This window comes from Sciurus carolinensis, chromosome 6 (genome assembly GCF_902686445.1).
Source record: "Sciurus carolinensis chromosome 6, mSciCar1.2, whole genome shotgun sequence".
NCBI lineage: Eukaryota > Metazoa > Chordata > Mammalia > Rodentia > Sciuridae > Sciurus > Sciurus carolinensis.
In genome coordinates this window covers 90718870-90742572 of record NC_062218.1, presented here as the reverse complement: position 1 = coordinate 90742572, position 23703 = coordinate 90718870, and positions in this window count along the sequence as shown.

The following is a 23703-nucleotide window of genomic DNA, read 5'->3' as shown; positions in this document are numbered from 1 at the left end:
GTTGTGATATTTCCTTATTCATTCCGAATTTAAGTGATTTGGGTTTTCTCTCGTCTTCTCTTTGTTAGTGTGGCTAAAGGTTTATCAATTTTGTTTATTTTTTTGAAGAAACAACTATTTAGTTTGTCAATTTTTTGTGTTGTTTCTTTTGTTTCGATTTCATTGATTTTGGTTCTGATTTTAACTATTTCCTGTCTTCTACTACTTTTGGTGTTGCTCTGTTCTTCTTTTTCTAGGGCTTTTAGCTGTAGTGTCAGGTCGTTTATTTGTGGAATTTTTTCTTCTTTTAGTGAATGTGCTCCATGAAATAAATTTTCCTCTAAGAACTGCTTTCATAGTATCCCAGAGATTTTGATATGTTGTTTCTTTGTTCTCATTTACCTCTAAGAATTTTTTAATTTTTTTCTTACATTCTGTTATCCATTTATTTAAAAAACAGAAACTACACCAACACCTGGAGATTAAATAGTACGCTATTATAGTAGTTTCTGTTTTTTACTCTGTCATTTATTTCTAATTTCAATCCATTATGATCTGATAGAATACAAGGTAGTATCTCTAACTTCTTGTATTTGCTAACAGTAGCTTTGTGGCATAATATATGGTCTATTTTAGAGAAGGATCCACGTGCTGCTGAGAAGAAAGTATATTCGCTCTTTGTTGGATGGTATATTCTATATATGTCTGTGAAGTCTAAATAATTGATGGTGTTATTGAGATCTATGGTTTTTTGTTCAATTTTTGTTTCGAGGATCTGTCCAGTGGTGAGAGAGGTGTGTTAAAATCACCTAGTACTATTGTGTGGTCTATTTGATTCCTGGAATTGAGAAGGATTTGTTTGACATATATGGATGAGCCACTGTTTGGGGCATAGATATTTATGATTGTTATGTCTTGCTGATTTATGCTTCCCTTAAGCAGTATGAAATGTCCTTCTTTATCCCTTCTGATTAACTTTGGCTTGAAGTCCACATTATCTGATATGAGGATGGATACTCTGGCATTTTTGATGTGTCCATGTGCATGGTATGTTTTTCCCCATCCTTTCACCTTTAGTCTGTGGTTATCTCTTTGTATAAGATGAGTCTCTTGCAGGCAACAGATTGTTGGATCTTTCTTTTTAATCCAATCTGCCAGTCTATGTCTTTTGATTGATGAGTTCAGGTCATTAACATTAAGGGTTATTATTAAGATATTATTTGTATTCCGGTCATTTGGCTCATTTTTTTTTTTTTTTTGACATGACTTGATTTCTCCTTTATTTGGCTGTTCCTTTAGGGTAGTTCCTCCCTTTGCTGATTTACATCATTCTTTTTCATCTCTTCCTCATGGATAATTTTGCTGAGAATGTTCTGTAATGCTGGCTTTCTTTTTGTAAATTCTTTTAGCTTTTGTTTATCATGGAAGGATTTTATTTTGTCATCAAACTTGAAGGTAAGTTTTCCTGGGTATAAGCTTCTTGGTTGGCATCCATTTTCTTTCAGAGCTTGAAAAATGTTCCAAGCCCTTCTAGCTTTTAGGGTCTGGATTGAAAAATCTGCTGATATCCGTATTGGTTTTCCCCTGAATGTAATTTGATTCTTTTCTCTTGCAGCCTTTAAAATTCTGTCTTTATTTTGTATGTTAGGTATTTTCATTATAATGTGCCTTGGTGTGGGCCTATTGTAATTTTGTGTATTTGGAGTCCTATAAGCCTCTTGTACTTGATTTTCCATTTCATTCTTCAGATTTGGGAAATTTTCTGATATTATTTCATTGAATAGATTGTTCATTCCTTTGGTTTGTGTCTCTGTGCCTTCCTCAATCCCGATAATTCTTAAATTTGACCTTTTCATGATATCCCATAGTTCTTGTAGATTCTGTTCTTGATTTCTTACCATCTTCTCTGTTTGGTCAACTTTGTTTTCAAGATTAAATATTTTTTCTTCAATATCTGAGGTTCTGTCTTCCAGGTGTTCTATCCTATTGGTTATGCTTTCTATGGAGTTCTTAATTTGGTTATTGTTTCCTTCATTTCAAGGATTTCTGTTTGTTTGTTTTTTTTCAATATCTCTAACTCTTTATTGAAATGATCTCTTGCTTCCTGTATTTGCTCTTTTAACTGTCGATTGGTGTGATCATTCAATGCCTGCATTTGCTGTTTCGTGTCCTCGTTTTCTTCCCTGATTGTTTTGATTATGTACATTATGAACTCCCTTTCTGACATTTCTTCTGACATGCTGTCATTGGATATTATTGCTATACCATCTAGGTTTTTTTTGGGACATTTTATTCCCTTGTTTTGTCATATTGCTCAGGTATCTATCCCTTTACTAGTGAAACTCTGGGATATTGCAGATTTCCTCTATTGACTAATATTGTCTCTGTAGATTTCCAATAACTCACCTCTTAGCCTTCAGTAGCCTGAAATCTTAGAGGAACTTGATAATGCAGTGCTGCACTAGGAAGGTGGCCTTCTTGGGGTGGTGACCTTCAGGTGGGGTATATTCCCGGGTGGCTCTGAGTTGGTCCCGAGTCTCTCAATACCTCCTTTTCTTCGCTCCTGGGTCTTGTCAAAAGTCCTCTAGCCTCCTGTAGTTGTCTCAGGAAGGGAGTTGCCCTTCCAATGATGATGGCAACACCCTCAGGAGTAATTCAAAATGCCTGCACCAGCCTATAAAGAAGCCTCTGGCTAACTCTGTGATGGCAACAAACCTCAGCATGGTGGTCAGTTGGGGTTGTTCAGTGGCAGTGTCTGTATTTGGCCCGGTGGTTGGGCGGGTTGGCTACCCGCCTCCCATCTCTGCAAGGCAGGCGGGTTGGGTGCCTACATGCTACCTCCACGATGCAAGCGACCTGACTCCCCCATCAGTTCACTCTGCGACTACGACCAACCAGTGATGGCACTAACCTAGGTGCAGGTGTCAGGTGGGGTCACTCAGTTATGACGTGTGTCCTTGGCCTGCTGGTTGGGTGGTTTATCTGCCCACCACTTACCTCAGTGATGTAGACAGCCTGACTCAGCCACCAGCTCACTCTGCTACTCCCTTGTATTCTTGATAATTGCCATTCTAGCTGGATGAGATGAAAAGTTAGTGTAGATTTGATTTGCATTTTTCTAATTGCTATATATGTTGAATATTTTTTCACCTATTTGTTGATCAAATGTATATCTTCTTCTGTGAAGTGTCTGTTCAGTTCCTTAGCCACTTAATGATTGGGCTTTTTTTTTTTTTTTTTGGTGTTAAGATTTTTATTTCTTTGTATATCCTGGAGAAAATTTGCTATCTGCGGTGTATGTAAAGATTTTCTCCCATTATTTAGGCTCTCTCTTGCTTCATGTTTTTGATTGGTTCGTTTGCTGTGAAGAGGCTTTTTTAGTTTGAATCCATTCAATTTATTGATTTTTGATTTTACTTCTTGTGTTTTAGGAGTCTTATTAAGAAAGTCAGTTCCTAAACTGACATGGTGGAGATTTGGGTCTATTCTTTCTTCTACTAGATGCAGGGTCTCTGTTCTAGTGCCTAAGTTCTTAATCCATTTTGAGTTATTTTTTGTGCAGGGTAAGAGATAGGGGTTTAATTTCATTTTGCTACATATGGATTTCCAGTTTTCCCAGCATCATTTGTTGAAAAGGCTATCTTTTCCCCAATTTATGTTTTTGGCACCTTTGCCTAGTATGAGATAACTGCATTTATGTGAGTCTGTCTCCATGTGAAGAGAAAGTATATAATCTTGAAAGTAAAATTGAACATAAAGAAAAGATGATAAGAGACCATGAAGAGAATATTCAAGAAATTTGTAATGACAAAAAGAGATTAAATTTAAGATTTATTGGGATAGATTGTCTCTGAAATATAAGCCAAATGTATGCACAATATTTTCATTGAAATAATCAGAAAAATTTCTAAACCTTAAGAATGAGATGGAAATGAAAATTCAAGATGCATATAGGATTCCAAGTATGCAAAATCACAGCAGATCCACCTCAAGATACATTATAATGAAAGTGCTTAACATAAAGAATAAAGATAGAATTTTTAAAGTTGTGAGAGAAAAATGACTGGTCACATTTAGAGGTAAAGACATCTGATCTCAACTGATTTCTCAAACCCAGACCAGAAAAGCTAGGAGGGCTTCAAATAATATATACCAAGCTCTGGAAGAAAATGGATGCCAACTAAGAATACTATAACCAGTAAAATTAAGCTTTGGAAATGAAGATGAAATAAAAACTTTCCATGATAAATATAAACTCAAAGAATTCATAACTAGAAACCCTACACTACAAATCATACATAATAAAATATTTCATGAAAATGAAATGAAAAACCAAAAAAGAAAACAAGCACAGGGAGAAATTACACCAGAATAATCAATTTACATAGGGAGAATCAAGTCTAATTTAAACATTAGAAATAAATCAAAATGGTAGGAAATAAAAATCATCTCTCAATAATGACATTGAATGTAAATGGTCTAAATTGTTCAATCAAAATACTTTGGTTGGAAGATTAGATTTAAAAATAGAAAGACTGAATAATATGCAGTCTACCAGAGATTCACCTCATAGGCAAAGACTTCTACACACTAAAGGTAAAAGGATGGGAAAAATAAAACCATTCACATGGGACTCATAAACAAGCAGGATTAGCTATTTCATATCAGATAAAGTTGCCTGAAGTCAAAATTAATCAGAAGACAAAGAAATTCAGTCACTTCATATTGCTTATGGGAATCATACATCAACAAGGTATAATGGTTTTAAATATTTATATCCCCAAAAATGGAGTATCTATGTACATCAAACAAACCCTTCTCAATATTAAGAATCAAATAGGCCACAATACAATAATACTGGGTGACTTTAATACCTCTCTCACCACTGGATAGATAATCCAAGTATAAACTAAGTAAAGATTCCACAAAATTAAAAGACACAAGTAATAATATGGAATTAATAGACATCTATGAAATATTTTATCCATCAAAGACTGAATAAACTTGGTTTTCAGCAGCTAATGGAAGATTTTCTAAAATAGACCATATTTTAGGTCACAAAGCAAATCTTAGCAAATACAAAAAGTAGAGACAATACCTTGCCTTCTATCAGATCATAAATAAATGAAATTAGAAATCAATGATAAGATAAAAAAAAAACAGAAAACACTAACCAGGAGATTATATAATGCACTTCTGAAAGATGAATGGATAGCAGAATAAATCAGAGGAGAAATTTAAAAAGTTCTTAGAAGTAAATGAGAATAAAGGTGAAACATATCAAATTTTCTGTGACAGTAATGAAGACACTTCTAAGAGGAAAGGTCATGGCACTGAGCTCATACATTAAAAGAATAGAAAGATAACAAATAAATTATTTAATAATGTATCTCATTGCCTAAGGAAAAGAAGAACAAACCAACACCCAGATCAGTTGAAGACAGGAGATAATTAAAATCAAAACCCAAAACTATAAAATTGATGAAAAAAATCAATGAAACAGACTTGTTTTTTTTTTTTTGAAAGGATAAACAAACTCAATAAACCCTTAGCCAAACTAATCAAAAAGGAAGGGGAAAAACTCAAATTAACAAAATTTAAGATGAAAAAGGTAATATCATCACAGACACTATTGAATTTCAGAGGTTTATCAGAAACTATTTTGAAAGTTTATATCCCATTAAGTTAGAAATTCTTGAAGATATTGACCAATTCCTAGAGACATGTGACCTACCCAAATTGAACCATGACTATACAGAAAACTTAGATCAAGTAATAAAATTGAAGCACTTATGTAAAGTCTTCCAACAAAGAACAGCTCAGGACTGTATGGATTCTCAGCTGAGTTCTACCAGACTTTTAAAGAAGAGGTAATACCAATCCTTCTAAAATTATTCCACAAAATTGAAAAGGAGAGAACACTGTCAAACTCATTCTATGAAGTCAGTATCACCCTGATTTAAAAAAAAAAAGAAGAAGAAAAAAAAAGAAAAAAGAGACAAAGCCACTTGAAAGAATACTTCACGTCAATATCTTTGATGAACATAGATGCAACAATTCTTAATAAAATATGGGCAAGCGGCATATAAAACTACTTTAAAAAGATAGTACACCATGATCAAGTGGGTTTCATCCCAGAGATAAAAGTCTGGTTCAGCATAGGGAAATCAATAAATATAATTTACCACATAAATAGACTTAAGGACAAGAATTGAATGATTATCTCAATTGATGCAAAAAAAAATCCTTTGACAAGTACAGCACCCATTAATGTTTAAAACAGCAGTAAATTTGGGACAAAAAGAACTTACTTCAGCTGTGTGCGGTGACACATACCTGTAATCTCAGCAGCTTGGGAGGCTGAGGTAGGAGAATCGTGAGTTCAAAGCCAGCCTCAGCAAAAGCAAGGCACTCAGTAACTTAGTGAGACTCTGTCTCTAAATAAAATACAGGGGGTTTCAAGATGGCAGAATAGAGGGTGGCTGCATTTCATGTTGCTCCAGGACTCAGGATTCAAAAGAGGAGATATTGAGAGACTTGGGACCAACTCAAAGCCGCTGGGTGAGTCTCTCCCGTTGGGGAGGTGTCCTGGACAGGGCAGTAGCCCCAGAACGCAGGGAACTTTGTGAAGTAGAGTTGCCCAATGAGACACCCCTCCCCCCGCTGGAGCACTGAACTGGGACAACTGGGAGCATCGTAGAGGAGGCTGCTCAGCACAGCGCTTGGACTTGGAGCAACCTGCCGGGGCTCCGGGCAGCTGCCCATAGGAGGAGGTGCGCGGCGAGGTGTTCGGTCTCAGAGCGACCGCTCCTGAACACGGGGGCGGGGAGGGGCTGCCTGGAGGAGGAGGAGGAGCGCGGTGGGTCACTTGGACTCAGAGTGGCCACACCAGAGCTCTGGGCCGCTGCCCAGAGGAGGAGGCGAGTGGTGAGTTGTTTGGACTCTGAGTGACCGCTCCTGAACACCAGGGGGCTGCCCGGAGGAGGAGGAGGACCGCAACAGGTCGCTTGGACCCGGAGTGACTGCATCAGGGCTACGGGCAGCTGCCCAGAGGAGGGGCTGCGCGGCGAGCTGTTTGGACTCAGAGCGACTGCTCCTGAACACTGGGGGACTGCCTGGAGGAGGAGGAGGAGTGCGGCGGGTCACTTGGACTCGAAGTGACTGCACCAGAGCTCTGGGTGGCTGCCCAGAGGAGGAGGCGAGTGGTGAGTTGTTTGGACTCAAAGTGACCGCTCCTGAACACTGGGGGGCTGCCTGGAGGAGGAGGCGAGTGGTGAGTTGTTTGGACTCAAAGCGACTGCTCCCGAACACTGGGGGGCTGCCTGGAGGAGGAGTGCGGCAGGTCGCTTGGTCTTGGAGCGACTTCTCCTGAATATCCAGGGGGCTGCCCGGAGGACGAGGAGGAGCACAGCGGGTCACTTGGACTCGGAGTGACTGCCCAGGGCTATGGGCGGTTGGCAGGAGGAGGAGGCGCGCAGTGAGTTGCCTGGACTCCTAGCGACCGCACCGGAACACCTGGCGGCTACCCGGAGGAAGAGGCATGCGGCGGGTCGCTGGGACTCGGAGCAACTGTACGGGGCTCCAGGTGGCTGCTCAGAGGAGGGGCCGCATAGCCAGGTGATTAGGTGCAGAGCAGGGTCCCAGGACCTAGGAGGCTTCTTGGTGAAAGAGCCCCACAGAGACAAGCTGAGGGGCAGAGTGAAGGTTCCAGGACTGCGGGCAGAACCTCTGAGGAGAGGCAGCCTAAGGATACTCGTCTGTGAAGGGTGAGGCTCCCAGGCCCAAGAGGTAGGTCCGGGCCAGTCCAGCCCAGGCAGTAGTTGTGGATTAAGGGGAACCTCTAGGAGGGGAACTGACCAGCGAGATCGCCCCACCGGGTGAGTCTTTCCTGCCGGGTGAGGTTTTCCCACAAGGATGGCAAAATCAGAGAAACAGGCTCAAACAGGCCTTGCCTCAGCCCGCAGCCTAGTTCCCCTTTGGATGACCATTGGTCAACAAGTGAAGGCACCTCTGCCCACTAGCAGAGAATATACCCCACCTGAAGGTCACCACCCCTAGAGAGGCAACTTTCTTGTGGGGCACCGCATTATCAACATCCTCCAAGACTTCAGGCTACTGAAGGATAAGAGGGGATATACTAGAAATCTTCAGGGACATTATAAGTCAATAGAGGAAATCTGCAATATCTTAGCAGTCCACTGATACCTGAACAATATGAGAAAACAAGGGAAGAAAATGCCCGAAACAAATCTAGATGTTATATCAATAAAATCCAATGACAGCATGGCAGAAGAAATGACAGAAAGGGAGTTCAGAATGTACATAATTAAAATGATCAGGGAAGCAAACGATGAGATGAAAGAGCAAATGCAGGCATTGAATGATTGCAACAATCGACAGTTAAAAGAGCAAATACAGGAAGCAAAAGTTCATTTCAATAAAGAGTTAGAGATACTGAAAAAAGCCAAACAGAAATCCTTGAAATGAAGGAAACAATAAACCAAATTAAGAACTCCATAGAAAGCATAACCAATAGGATAGAACACCTAGAAGACAGAACCACAGACATTGAAGACAAAATATTTAATCTTGAAAACAAAGTTGAACAAGCAGAGAAGATGGTAAGAAATCATGAACAGAATCTCCAAGAACTATGGGATATCATGAAAAGGCCAAATTTAAGAATGACTGGGATTGAGGAAGGCTTAGAAAAACAAACGAAAGCAATGAACAATTTATTCAATGAAATAATATCAGAAAATTTCCCAAATCTGAAAAATGAAATGGAAAATCAAGTTCAAGAGGCTTACAGGACTCCAAATACACAAAATTACAGCAGACCCACACCAAGGCACATTATAATGAAAATACCTAACATGCAAAATAAAGACAGAATTTTAAAGACTGTGAGAGAAAAGAACAAAATTACATTCAGGGGGAAACCAATACGGATATCAGCAGATTTTTCAATCCAGACCCTAAAAGCTAGAGGGCCTGGAACAACATTTTTCAAGCCCTGAAAGAAAATGGATGCCAAAAAAGAATCTTATATCCAGCAAAACTTACCTTCAAATTTGATGATGAAATAAAATTCTTCCATGATAAACAAAAACTAAAAGAATTTACAAAAAGAAAGCCAGCATTACAGAACATTCTCAGCAAAATATTCCATGAGGAAGAGATGAAAAAGAAAGAAGAAAATCAGCAAAGGGAGGAATTATCCTAAAGGAATTGTCAAATAAAGGAGGACCCAAGTTGTGTCAAAAAAATAAATAAATAAAATTTAAAAGATGAACCAAATGACCGGGAATACAAATTATATCTCAATAATAACCCTTATTGTTAATGGCCTGAACTCATCAATCAAAAGACATAGACTGGCAGATTGGATTAAAAAGAAAGATACAACAATATGTTGCCTGCAAGAGACTCACCTCATAGAAAAAGATACCCATAGACTAAAGGTGAAAGGATGGGGAAAAACATACCATGCACGTGGACTCATCAAAAAAGCTGGAGTATCCATCCTCATTTCAGATAATGTGGACTTCAAGCCAAAGTTAGTCAGAAGGGATAAAGAAGGACATATCATACTGCTTAAGGGAAGCATAAATCAGCAAGACATAACAATCATAAACATCTATGCCCCAAACAGTGAGTGATCCATGTATGTCAAACAAATACTTCTCAATTTCAGAAACCAAATAGACCATAACACAATAATACTAGGTGATTTTAACATGCCTATCTCACCACTGGACAGATCTTCCAAACAAAAATTGAACAAAGAAACCATAGATCTCAATAACACAATCAATAATTTAGACTTAATGAACATTTATAGAATGTACCATCCAACCAAGAGCGAATACACTTTATTCTCAGCAGCACAAGGATCCTTCTCTAAAATAGACCATATATTATGCTACTGTTAGCAAATACAAGAAGATAGAGACACTACCTTGTATTCTATCAGATCATAATGGATTGAAGTTAGAAATAAATGAAAGAGTAAAAAATAGAAACTACTCCAACACCTGGAGATTAAACAATATGCTATTATATGATGAATGGAAAACAGAAGATATTAGGAAGCAAATTAAAAAATTCTTAGAGGTAAATGAGAACAAAGAAACATCATATCAAAATCTCTGGGATACTATGAGAGCAGTACTTAGAGGAAAATTTATTTCATGAAGCACATTCAATAAAAGAAGTAAAATTCAACAAATAAATGACCTAACACTACAGCTCAAAGCCCTAGAAAAAGAAGAACAGACCAACACCAAAAGTAGTAGAAGACAGGAAATAGTTAAAATCAGAACCAAAATCAATGAAATCGAAACAAAAGAAACAACACAAAAAATTGACAAACTAAATAGTTGTTTCTTCAAAAAAATAAACAAAATTGATAAACCTTTAGCCACACTAACAAAGAGAAGACGAGAGAAAACCCAAATCACTTAAATTCGGAACGAACAAGGTAATATCACAACAGACACGATTGTAATACAAAACATAATTAGAAGCTATTTTGAAAATCTATACTCCAACAAAATAGAAAATTTCGAAGACATCAACAGGTTTCTAGAGACATATGAATTGCCTAAACTGAACGAGGAGGACATACACAATTTAAATAGACCAATTTCAAGTAATGAAATAGAAGAGGTCATCACAAGCCTACCAACAAAGTAAAGTCCGGGACCAGATGGGTTCTCAGCCAAGTTCTACAAAACCTTTAAAGAAGAGCCCATTCCAATACTTCTTAAAGTATTCCATAAGATAGAAGAGGAGGGAACCCTCCCAAACTCATTCTATGAAGCCAATATCACCCTGATACATAAACCAGACAGAGACAAATCGAGGAAAGAAAATTTCAGACCAATATCCTTAATGAACATCGACGCAAAAATTCTGAACAAAATTTTAGCAAATCGCATCCAATAACATAGTAAAAAGATAGTGCACCATGATCAAGTGGGTTTCATCCCAGGGATGCAAGGTTGGTTCAACATCAGGAAATCAATAAAGGCCATTCACCATATCAATAAACTTAAAGTCAAGAATCACATGATTATTTCAATAGATGCAGAAAAAGTATTTGATAAAATACAGCACCACTTCATGCTCAAAACATTAGAAAAAATAGGGATAGTGGGAACATTCCTTAACTTTGTAAAGGCCATCTATGCTAAGCCCATGGCTAATATCATTCTAAGTGGTGAAAAACTGAAAGCATTCCCCCTAAAAACTGGAACAAGGCAGGGATGCCCTCTTTCACCACTTCTATTCAATATCGTCCTTGAAACTCTAGCCAGAGCAATTAGACAGACCCAAGAAATTAAAGGGATACGAATAGGAAAAGAAGAACTCAAACTATCCCTATTTGCTGATGTTATGGTTATATACTTAGAGGAACCAGTCAATTCCACCAGAAAACTTTTAGATCTCATAAGTGAATTCAGTAAAGTAGCAGGATATAAGATCAATGCACATAAATCTAAGGCATTTTTATACATAAGTGATGAATCTTCAGAAAGAGAAATTAGGAAAACTACCCCATTCACAATAGCATCGAAAAAAACAAAATACTTGGGAATCAATCTCACAAAAGAGGTGAAAGACCTCTACAATGAGAACTACAGAACACTCAAGAAAGAAATTAAAGAAAACCTTAGAAGATGGAAAGATCTCCCATGTTCTTGGATAGGCAGAACTAATATTGTCAAAATGGCCGTACTACCAAAAGTGTTATACAGATTCAGTGCAATTCCAATTAAAATCCCAATGATGTACCTTACAGAAATAGAGCAAGCAATCATCTGGAAGAATAAGAAACCCAGAATAGCTAAAGCAATCCTTAGCAGAAAGAGTGAAGCAGGGGTTATCGCAATACCAGATCTTCAACTCTACTACAAAGCAATAGTAACAAAGACGGCATGGTATTGGTACCAAAATAGACAGGTAGATCAATGGTACAGAGTAGAAGACATGGACACAAACCCAAATAAATACAATTTTCTCATACTAAACAAAGTTGCCAAAAATATGCAATGGAGAAAAGATAGCCTCTTCAACAAATGGTGCTGGGAAAACTGGAAATCCATATGCAACAGAATGAAATTAAACCCCTATCTCTCACCATGCATGAAACTAAACTCAAAATGGATTAAGGACCTCGGAATCAGACCAGAGACCCTGCAGATTATAGAAGAAAAAGTAGGTCCAGATCGTCAACATGTCGGCTTAGGACCAGACTTCCTCAACAGGACTCCCATAGCACAAGAAATAAAAGCAAGAATCAATAACTGGGATATATTCAAACTATAAAGCTTTCTCTCAGCAAAGGAAACTATCAGCAATGTGAAGAAAGAGCCTACAGAGTGGGAGAAAATCTTTGCCAATCATACTTCAGATAGAGCGCTAATCTCCAGAATCTATAAAGAACTCAAAAAACTCTACACCAAGAATGCAAGTAATCCAATCAACAAATGGGCTAAGGAAATGAATAGACACTTCACAGAAGAAGATCTACAAGCAATCAACAAACATATGGAAAAATGTTCAACATCTCTAGTAATAAGGGAAATGCAAATCAAAACCACCCTAAGATTCCATCTCACCCCAATTAGAATGGCGGTTATCAAGAATATAAGCAACAACAGGTGTTGGCGAGGATGTGGGGAGAAAGGTACACTCATACATTGCTTTTGGGGCTGCAAATTAGTGCAGACACTCTGGAAAGCAGTGTGGAGATTCCTTAGAAAACTTGGAATGGTACCACCATTTGACTCAGCTATCCCTCTCTTTGGCCTATACCCAAAGGACTTAAAATCAGCATACTACAGAGATACAGCCACATCAATGTTCATAGCTGCTCAATTCACAATAGCCCGATTGTGGAACCAACCTAGATGCTCCTCAATTGATGAATGGATAAAGAAACTGTGGTATATATATGCAATGGAATATTACTCAGCCATAAAGAATGATAAATTTATGGCATTTGCAGGCAAATGGATGAAATTGGAGAATGTCATGCTAAGTGAGATAAGCCAGTCTCAAAAAACCAAAGGACGAAATGATATCGCTAATAAGTGGATGATGACACATAATGGGGGGTGGGAGGGGTTAGTGTTAGGGTTAGAGTTAGGGTTAGGAGGGCAAGAATGAAGCAAGGTCTGTATAGAGGGAAAAGAGGTGTGGGAAGGGTGGGGGAAGGGAAAAAATAACAGAAGGAATCAAACAATATTACCCTATGTAAATTTATGATTACACAAATGGTATGCCTTTACGCCTTGTACAAACAGAGAAACAACATGTATCCCATTTGTTTACAATAAAAAAAATAAAAATAAAATACAAAATAGGGCTTGAATGTGGTTCAGTGGTGAAGTGCCCCTGAGTTTAATCCCTGGTACCAAAACAAACAAACAAATAAAGAAAACCAAAGAAATCAATAAGTGGAATAGCGTCAAATTATGAATATTCTTCACAGCAAAATAAACAATCAAGAATGTGAAGAGGGAGCCTAGAGAATGGAAGAAAATCTTTGCCATCTGTTTCTCAGATAGGGTATCAGTGTCCAAAGTATACAAAGAACTCAAAACACTTAACCCCCCAAAATTGAATAACCCAATCCATAAATAGGTAAATGAACTAAACAGATGTTTCTTAAAAGAAAAAATATAATGGCCAACAAATACAAAAAAAATTCAACATCCTTAGCAACCAGGGAAATGCAAATCAAAACTACAGTGAGATTTCATCTCAGTTCAATCAGAATGGCAATTATCAATAATACAAATAACAGTAAATGTTGGCCAGGATGTGGAGAGAAACGTATATTCATACATTGCTGTGGACTGCAAATTGGTGAAACCACTCTGGAAAGCAGTATGGAGATGCCTCAAAAAACTATTAATGGAACCACAAAATAACCAAGTTATCCCACTTTTCAGTATATATTCAAAAGATTTAGAATCAGCATACTACACCGATGCATCCACACCGATGTATATAGCAGCACAATTCATAATGGCTAAGTTATGAGCCAACCTTGGTGCCCTTCAACAGATGAATGGATAAAGAAAATGTGGAAAATACACAATGGAGTATTATTTAACCATAAAGAAGTATGACATTATGGCATTTGCTGGTAAATGATTGGAATTGGAGACTATCGTGCTAAGTTATATAAAGCACATCCCAAAAGTCAAAGGAAGAATGTTTTCTCTGATATGTGGAAGCTAATCCAAAATAGGGGGGTAAATAAAAAATTAGAAAAGAGATCAGTGGAGTAGAGAAAGGGGAATGGTGATAAGGGAGAAGGATGGATAGGAAAAGACAGTGGAATGAATCTGACCTAACTTTCCTATGTACATGTACATATCACATCTCACCATCATGTATATCCATAGGAAACTAATTGAAACAAAAAGTATAAATGGATAGCAGAAAAATCAGTAGTTAGAGGGAAGAGAACAAGAAAGGGAGGAGGGAAGGGAAAAGGAAAATGCTGGAGACTGAATTAGAACAAATTGTATTTCATGCTTTCATAACTTTGTCAAAATGAATCCTAATGTCATGTCTAACTAAAAAGAAACATATACAAATATACATATATATGTAAATGAAGGTAACTAGAGAATTTGAGAAATTGAATTTTCAATCATTATTCTTAAATGTACTGAATTTAAATTGAGGTTGAAATGATCAATGTGTTTAATTGTAGAGACAGCACAGGTGTAGAGTATAGGGTAGAGGTGGGCAGGGTGGAGAGCCTAAGGGTCGGAGAGAGGGGAAATGTTTTGTAATAAAAAAATAACTTTTTGGTATTTCAAGAATGCTGAAAATTATTATGATATTTAATACAGTAATGGTATGTTCTGATTTTTATCTTAAAATGACCATTTTGGCTACTGGGTGGAAACTGAAACACAGGCAGTGAGAATAGAAAATAGAGACCTGTTAGAATGTAATACTCCATGGGGAAAATGAAGTGACTTGAATTAGAACATATTTTAATATGATGAGTTTCAGCATGTGATGTGATTTGACATAGGAGAAGGCAGGGCTAAAAACATCACATGTAATCAGGTTGGAGCTCAGTGGTCGAGTGCATGCTTAGCATGACTGAGGTCCTGGATTCATTACCCACTATCAGAAATTTTTTACAGTTAAAAACATCCCGGAAAACATCTAGATTTGTGCAATCTAGTGGACATTATTGCTACTTCTTAAGTGGTGAGGCCAAGAGGAAGAGGAAGTATGAAAGAGTAAATATTTTTTATTTATTTACTATTGGATTAGGGTTTTTTTTACTTATCACATAAAGTTTGAGATGCCTCTGATACATCTAAACAGAAATGTTATATTGGGAAAATTTATGTACTATTGTTGCTCCACTGAGATGGCTAAATATATGGAGATCATCATATGTATGTTTTATGAATATGAATGTAATAATAGGTATATGTCATACCTGTGCATGTACATACATATATATTCATAAAATCAGTAGAACAGAGGGAACAACAACAGAACAGCTCTTTCTATAATAGCAGAATACTTCAACACAGCTGCTGAAGCGAAGTTTATTTGCAAATAAAAAAGGCAGTACCTTTTTATAAAAATAAGTATCTTGACTGCATGAGAAAAGAAAATTTCTAACAAGAAAGACAATGTTCTGTAAATGCCTGGAAATGTTTAAGAACCAACAAACAAATCTCTCCCAGTAATTGTGGTGGCCAAGTTGTACAGCAGCACAAAAATGCAGGTCCACCTTCTATCTCACTCCATATCGTTCTCCTTCTCTCTTAATTCTTCAGTCCACCCCTGCCAAAGTACAAGTGTATAGTATTTGAGATAGAAAAGTCCTTCTAGAAAGAATCCATGGCTCCAATCACAGTAAGTCAGAGTGTTCAAGGGACTTTGTGCGCAGTTAGCATGACCTCTTTCCTGTACTACTGCAGTTGCATCCTGTTGGCCTCACTCTTATTAAGATGTACCCTTTTCTAGCAGATGAAGCAAGTTCTTCTTCCTAGATAGGCTAGAGTCACCAGTTCCAACTTTTCTAAACTCTAGAAACCATTCTGTCATCAACACAAGTCTTTATTGTGACTGAATACTACTAAAAATTAGAAGATGAATAAAGGGGACTCATATTTTAACACCATAGAACAAATTAGCTTTCTATGTTCTTAACAAAGACCATTAAGTCTTCTTTGATGGCCACATTCCCATGGAGCCCTGGGGCTTTCATTATGTGACCTACTGTATTCTGTAGCTTTAAGCATTGAGTATATGTGTTATCGTAGTTACTAGAGGTGAAGGAATTATAGAAAATATAAAGAAAAGGAAAGTCAGAAATAAAAAAAGTATTTTAGAATGTATTAGAGGATTTAAAGAGCATTCTCTTATGACATTAATCCAAAGCTTCTCGCAGTCTGGTGCACATTTATTGGCCAAATTAAGAATACATACTTCCAGATGTAACTAGCTGAACTTTTAAATATAAGACTGCTTAACCTTTATCAAGTGGAACCCATTTGCATTCAGGTCTGACAATCTGGGAAAAGCAGTATTTACACATTTTTATGCTCATCCTTGGTCTCAGCAGTGGTACAATTATGGCCAACTAAATGATGTATAGCAAACAAAACAAAACTATAGCCTCTGAATTTCCCTTGTACAGAGGTAGGGGCACCTAGTCAGCTCCCCAGTAAAAAAAAAGATGGACACCCCTCGCATGGACTAAGCTTTCAAATTCATCCACATTGTTTCTCTGTTTTATTCAGCTCAGCTCATCCCCCTCCAAGATTATTGCAGCAACTACCTACACCTCCATTTAAGTCTCTCTTCTGGTTCATTCCTTCATTTTCACAAAACAAAGTGATTTTTGAAAAAGAAAATCTATGGTGCTACATCCCTAATAAAATTTTCCAAAGGTTTAAAATGTCCAAATTTAAAAAAAAAGAAAGTTATTTATTTATTTATTTATTTATTTATTTATTTATTTATTTATTTATTTTTGGTATCAGGGATTCAACTCAGGGGTGCTTAACCACTGAGATACCCTCCCCCCTAGCTCTTCATATTTTTTGTTTTGAGACAGGGTCTCACTAAGTTGTTCAAGGCCTTAATAACTTGCTGAGGCTGACCTTGGTCTTGTGATTCTCCTGCCTCAGTCTCCCGAGCTCCTGGGATTACAGGGATGAGCTATCTGTCAAGCTCTTGTTTTTAAAATGTTTCTCTACTCATTCCTTGAAAGTGTCACTCCTACTGCCAGGCGTCAGTCACACTTGGCCTACTTTGGGCCCCCACACTCTTTCCTGATGCATGTTCTCATTCTAGTTTTTCTTCCTCTTAAAAATCACCCCCAGAGAGAGGCAGATTAGCCTATCCAAAATAACTTTCTTTGTTCATACCCTATCTTACTTTATACGGCACACTCTTCCTTTATAATCACCTTTCAGATTTAGTCCCAATTTGTTCACTACTCTTTGTGTTTTTCTCCTCTGCCAGACAGTATAGTCTGTAAGATTGTGAAGGTAGCCACAATGACCGTTCTTCTCAGTGTATGTCAGTACCGAGCACAGCCCCTGGCATGAAGTGGGTAGTCAATACATGTTAGTTTAGTGAGTGAGTAAGTAGAGCATCGTATTTTGGAAAAGACTGTTGTAATTCATAATAAAATCACATTATGTCTTAGAAGATAAAATTTTGGGTCTTCTAAGACACAGAATTTTTCATTTTCTTGGAAAAGTCAGTCTCAAACTTGAATATGCATTGGCATCCCCTGGAGAATTTGTTAAAATACAGATAGCTGGATTTACTTCCAGAATGTCTGATAAATTTTGACTGGAGTGTAGAAATTGAAATTTTCAACAAGTTTTCTGATAACACTGGTTCTGTTGATCCAAGGATGAGGTTTTGAAGACCAATGCTTCAGAATAGTCTGTCCCAACTCAGTCCTGGTGCATATGTAACTCTGGTGCAATATATCTGCAATCTACAGCTTGTTCTATAGTTAAGAGAGGAGAGGCTGTCACTCACTCCTGAATATATATTGAATATTCTACAACTGCTGTTACACAGTCTGTTCATCAAGAGTCCTTGAATGTTAAGATTATGCAAATATCCTGACAAAAGCCATCTAGGAATCATGAAATTTCTTTATAATGTTGCTCATGATGTAAGTTCTTGTTTTATTAGGGTGATGTCTGTAATATGAAATAAGACTCAAAAATCTATTCTAAATGAGGAATAATTTTAAAGCTAGAAATACTGTATCTATTAGGTCTGACCTTTGAATTGGGGTGAAAATATGTATAATTTTATTGTTTAAAAATTTCAGTGCATGCAAATAATTTAAATGTGATAATACAATATTTCTGGCCTTTTTATCTTAAAAATATGTAAGGATTTGATGGACCAGAAAATATTCTGTTTGTTTCCCTTTAAACCATTATGTTTAGTTCATCAGTGAGAAAAGACTGAGAGGCAACCTGGGACCAAAGGTAAATAACATGATGGAATGTTAACCTTCATTTATATCAAACTATCCTATAATCAGTAGTAAAGATAATTCCCAACTGACATTTATTGGAATAAGAGCCAAGTTTCACTTGACCCCTGACCTAGATGATCATGTTCATTCAGTCTGTGCTTAGTTAGAAATGGGATCTGAATTAAGTTAGTCTTTCTTCAGTGGTTCTCAAACTTCATTCACTTTCATTACCATGAACTGGAGGGCTTCTTGAACCACAGATTTATAGACCCCATCCCCGAGTTTCTGGTTCAGTACATCTGAGTGAGTCCCTCCAGTTGGATTTCTTACTCATAACCCTGGTGATACTGCTGCTGCTGGGGAATTCTGAGCAGCATCTAGGTGCTAAGGTATAATCCTAATGGGTTCAGTAATGTGAGAAGAAACTTTATCTGTGGTTACTTAGAGAATGCTGATAATCTGACGGGCAGTGTGAGACTTTGTCATTCTATAAAGCAATAAAATTATTTTCTCTTATTCTAACAGAAGTAAACTTAAAAAAAATAGAGGTCAAACTTGACTCCTTGAAATTGTGGTTTAAATCAATACATGGTCTTAGAAGCTCCTTTTCATATGAGACCAGTTTTTCCACCTCAGTGAATTCTTTTTGTATTTTGGCAAAATAGTAATTTTTCTAATCTCATTAAGTTCATTGCTTATAGAATTCCAAGGTATTTCTCCTGTTTATAAATTTATGATTTTTATTTTAATGCCTTGGGAAGTATATACATAGACATAAACAATGAGAATTTTGGACTGGGAGATTTATTATGGCAACAACATCATTTCAGTACATTTTTGGTCCACAGTTCATTGATAAATTATCTTAGGGTTAAGAAGATTGAATTATGTATATTAAATGTGAACTTATTTTAGGACAAAGTTCAAATGGAAAAGCTTGTTTTGATCAAACAGAAAAGAAGAAAATTAAGAAAGCAACAATAATGAAAATCATCAGTCCTTAATTGGTGTCAAAAGCTTTCTAAACTTTAAACCTGTCTACAGTTTTACTTTGTTGTGATACTCAGCAACTTAAGTGCCACTTTAATTACTTTAATTATTAGTGGCCTAGATTTCAGGTACTCCTTCCTTAAGTAAAATGTTCCCTGTGGGTATCTTAAAAATTTCCTCTTGCTGATTCTTTTCTTTGACATTATTTAGTGTAAACCAAATTTAGTGAAATTTTTTAGTGTAAGTAGATGTCCCTTTTTTCCCCCCAGGAGGTAGGACAGATAGGCAAATGGGCAACTGTCTTCCTCTCTAAGTAAGAATGGAGGAAAAATGTCAGGCCAGAGAATCATCTGAATGATACATAGATTATATCCAGGCTTATTCAGATTGTGCTCTTGTATAGTTTGGATAAAGTATATTCAAGTACAATATGTTTTCACATGGCTAATTATTTTAGTTTATTATAACTGTATATTTTAGTTATATTTGTGCATATAAATAACAAAAATCATTGACATTTTCTGGTTTTGTAATTTTTTTAGAGGGTGGTAGTTGTTTTATTTTTCATTATGAAATTTTAGATCTTTCTAAGTACTGATACAACTTTAATTGCTGCAGAATCTTTAATAGCTTGTTTTCCAGGGGTTAAAAAGTACATTTGATGACTGAGACAGTTTTGGGACTCTAGAGGACGAATGGAAATGAGCTCTGGAGATCCTGGTTCAGTTTTTCTTCCTTCCATTAAAGAAGTGTCTTTATTGTTATTAACTGTGGTTTTCTATGCTATCTATATTTGCTATATATGATTTGATTCTTTAATTTCACATAAAGTTGAAAATAGCAAAATTATTTTTAACAGATGTCCAATCCAACTGAGACACAAGGTACATTCTTATGAGATTATCTTATGCTTCCAGTCTACTATGTATCATGAAGTTTGGGGGTATTTTTATTGTCTTCATGATTATATTATGCTATCTAGATTTTCATTAACTCTCACATAGCCATTAAGTAAAGGAATATGTTATTTTGACACTTGAGAACATAACTCTCCTTCAAGTTTCTCACTGGCTAAGGAAACTAAAGGCCTGTGTCATTGCTGATCTTCATCAAGGTATATGGTAAACTGATTATTGAAAATCATGGTGACCAGCTTCCTCTGGGAAAGAGATACCCCTGAAATATTCAGAAAATCACTTCTACTTCTACCATTACTCTTTTAATGAAATTGATTCAAAAACACTTCCATAATTTGTTTCCATTCCTGCTTTATGATGTTTGAATAAATGATGTCACTGCCCCTGAGACTGTAATTGAACCTAAGAATGAGCTTCAGATCTGTGCTTTATGATTCTATTTTCTTATTCTTTTATTAACATGAACATCTAAAATATACTTTGTAGCAATGTTAACCATGTCAGTCAGAGAAAAGATATTGAAATATGATTGATAACCCTTCTGTGTCTGAATAAACAAAAAGTTTGTAAGTTTATAATTACCCTAATGAAATGCCTGAGGTTAATTGCAGATTGCTCTTTGCAGACAAGAGGAAAAGATTCTCACTCTTAGCTACAGGGAATTTCTTTAGAACTAGCCCATAAAACTTAACTAACAGCCTAGCTGGCTAGAACAACTGAAATCAGTTCAAAAGTAAATAATTTTTTCCTTCTTTTTGAAAGAAAAAACACACTGTAGAAATTCAGAGCAACCAGTCAACTATACACGAGTTTTCTCTTTTTTTTTTTAGCTATAGATAAGAAAATGTCTCAAAGATATAAAACTTCAAATAAATCATTTGATCTATACTGAAATAAAACCAAGACATGCCTACTTTGTATGTATAATTTTGCTTATCAGATCATTTGGACAAATTTTATTCAGTTATTATAATGATAAGTGGTTAGTAGGGGTAAAACTTGTTTGTAGGCTATTTTCTAGTCTAGAGAAATCTCTTTTAAGATCTGAGGAAGAAAAGAAACTCAGGAAAGTGGAAACTAAGGGAAGATAGTTTCTCTGTCTCCCAGCGTTTAACAGGTGTTAGGGCACAAGTTATGTTTCTCAACATGTTTCAGAGAGAGCTTTAAATAGCTATCTATTCAATTACAAAAATTATTTATAGTTCCCTGTGTCTTTATGTTCATAGAATATCTGTGATCATTTTCTTTCTTTTCTGCATATTTAGCTATATATCACTTTTATGTGATTTTTCCCCTAAGTTTTTTACTACACTAAAGAAAAATAGCTTAAGTTCTACTGGTAAGCTTATTTTTCTTTTAGATTTAGAATGATAAATCCTCATCTTGGTGTGGTCACTCATACTGCCTATTTCAATTCCATTATAACACTGCTCACCTGAGTTTTTATAGCAACTTTTGGATAAATTTGGGAAATTAGAAAATTTGAAAGACCGTACAATTTAAGTAACATCATTACAATGGTGTTTACTGTTATTATTTTGACGCATGTCTCTGGAAGATTCTGATAGAGCAATTTGGAAAGGAAAGCCATCATATCATGAAAAATTGAAAGATCAAGGAATGTGAATGATTAGGAAGAAATGACTCAGAAGCCAAAGGAACTAACAAGTGATAAAAGTGTGGCTGTGACCCTAAGAACAGAACAAAGACCAAAACAGTCTTGGAAGGTGACCACATTAAAAATTACAAGTAGTTAATTTGATTGAAGAAAAGATGAAAATAGTTACATATGAAATATCATTCTTATTGTTCACACAAATAACCAGTCATGCTTGCTAAGGTTCCCATGATGCTTTCCTGTGTGGAAAACAAAGGGCTCTACGACTATGACCTCGTGAATACCAACTACTAAATTTTGCAGTCCAAATGAAAAGAACACAGACAGATGGTGTTCTGACCACCTGAAAAGTAGATCACTTCTATTTTCCTCTCTTTTTGGAGTGGTTATGTTAAAAAAATGACTATGTACTCCCAGCCTTCTGGACTAGTATTCATCTTCCCGGTGATAGCTACTGAGGAGTCTCACCTTCGTGTGCCCTCCTGACATGCAAACAGACTTACTGCCACGACTTGTGCACAGTTGATGTGAAGTAACGATGCACCAAACTGAAGTCACTTTGCCAATCTATTTATAAAGGAAAAAAAATAAGTGATGACAATTCATCAAAGCCAAGTAGCTAGTGAAGAGTTTGATCTTATTCATTTATTTGCAGTTGAGTATTAAATACTTCAAAACACATGTGGTCATCATATGCAGAAAGATCTAAATTTAAAATGACTAGCTGGGTTTTTAACTTCATTCAGGATAAAGCATGTTACTGGCAACTCTGCTGCTATGGAACAGAGGAAGTCATCATGTCATTTACTTTTCTATAGTCCTAAAGTTTAACTCATGAGCTAAGATTTTCTTTAGGAAATTCCTGAAGAGAATTTAGTCAAGATCTTCCTGTCTGGCAATAGCCATTTCCCTCTTCCATATTTTACACACCCTAGTTATCATTACTCATATTTATGTACATTTTTGATGTCAGAAATTTGTGATGCTTCAGTGCAACACAGGTTTATCAAATTCTTGATGACAGGCACCAGAGTTTATGCCTCATTGTATGTTATGCAGCATCCATCAGGTTGTTTGACATATAGCAGGTTCTCACATATTTAATGATTAAGTATTATTCATTGAAAAACATGTTTGTTAGAGGAGTTTGGAGTTTAGGCTCTGTAATTAGACCACCACCTGGTTTTACCACCTTCCATATGAGCAGTCTTGACTTAATCACCAAACCTCGTCTAAGTCTCATGAACTGGCAAAGACTAAAGGATGACATAAGGCAGGTCAAGCTCAGAGCAATGCCTGCTTCATAGCCAGTGCTCTGTGCATGACTGTATTCTTCCTTTTCTTGTAAATCTTGTCTTCTTTTTTTTAACAGAAACAAAATAAAATATTCTTTATTCAAATCACCATGTTTTCATTTATCTCAATGTACTTTTAAAAAAATCTTAGTAAGTACACATCAGTTTCATTTGGGAACAAGAAAAATGTGAATATTTCAGAGTAATCTTAGTGGAGTAATATGTGGTATTGAAAAATTTTCATTATCTTTTTTGATGGTGATATTTAAATTTTTTTAATACATGTACATAGGGTAATAATGTGTGTCTCATTCTACCATCCTTCTCATCCCTACCACCCCACCCCTTCCATCACTCCCCTCTGCATAATCCAAAGTTCCTTCTTTGTTC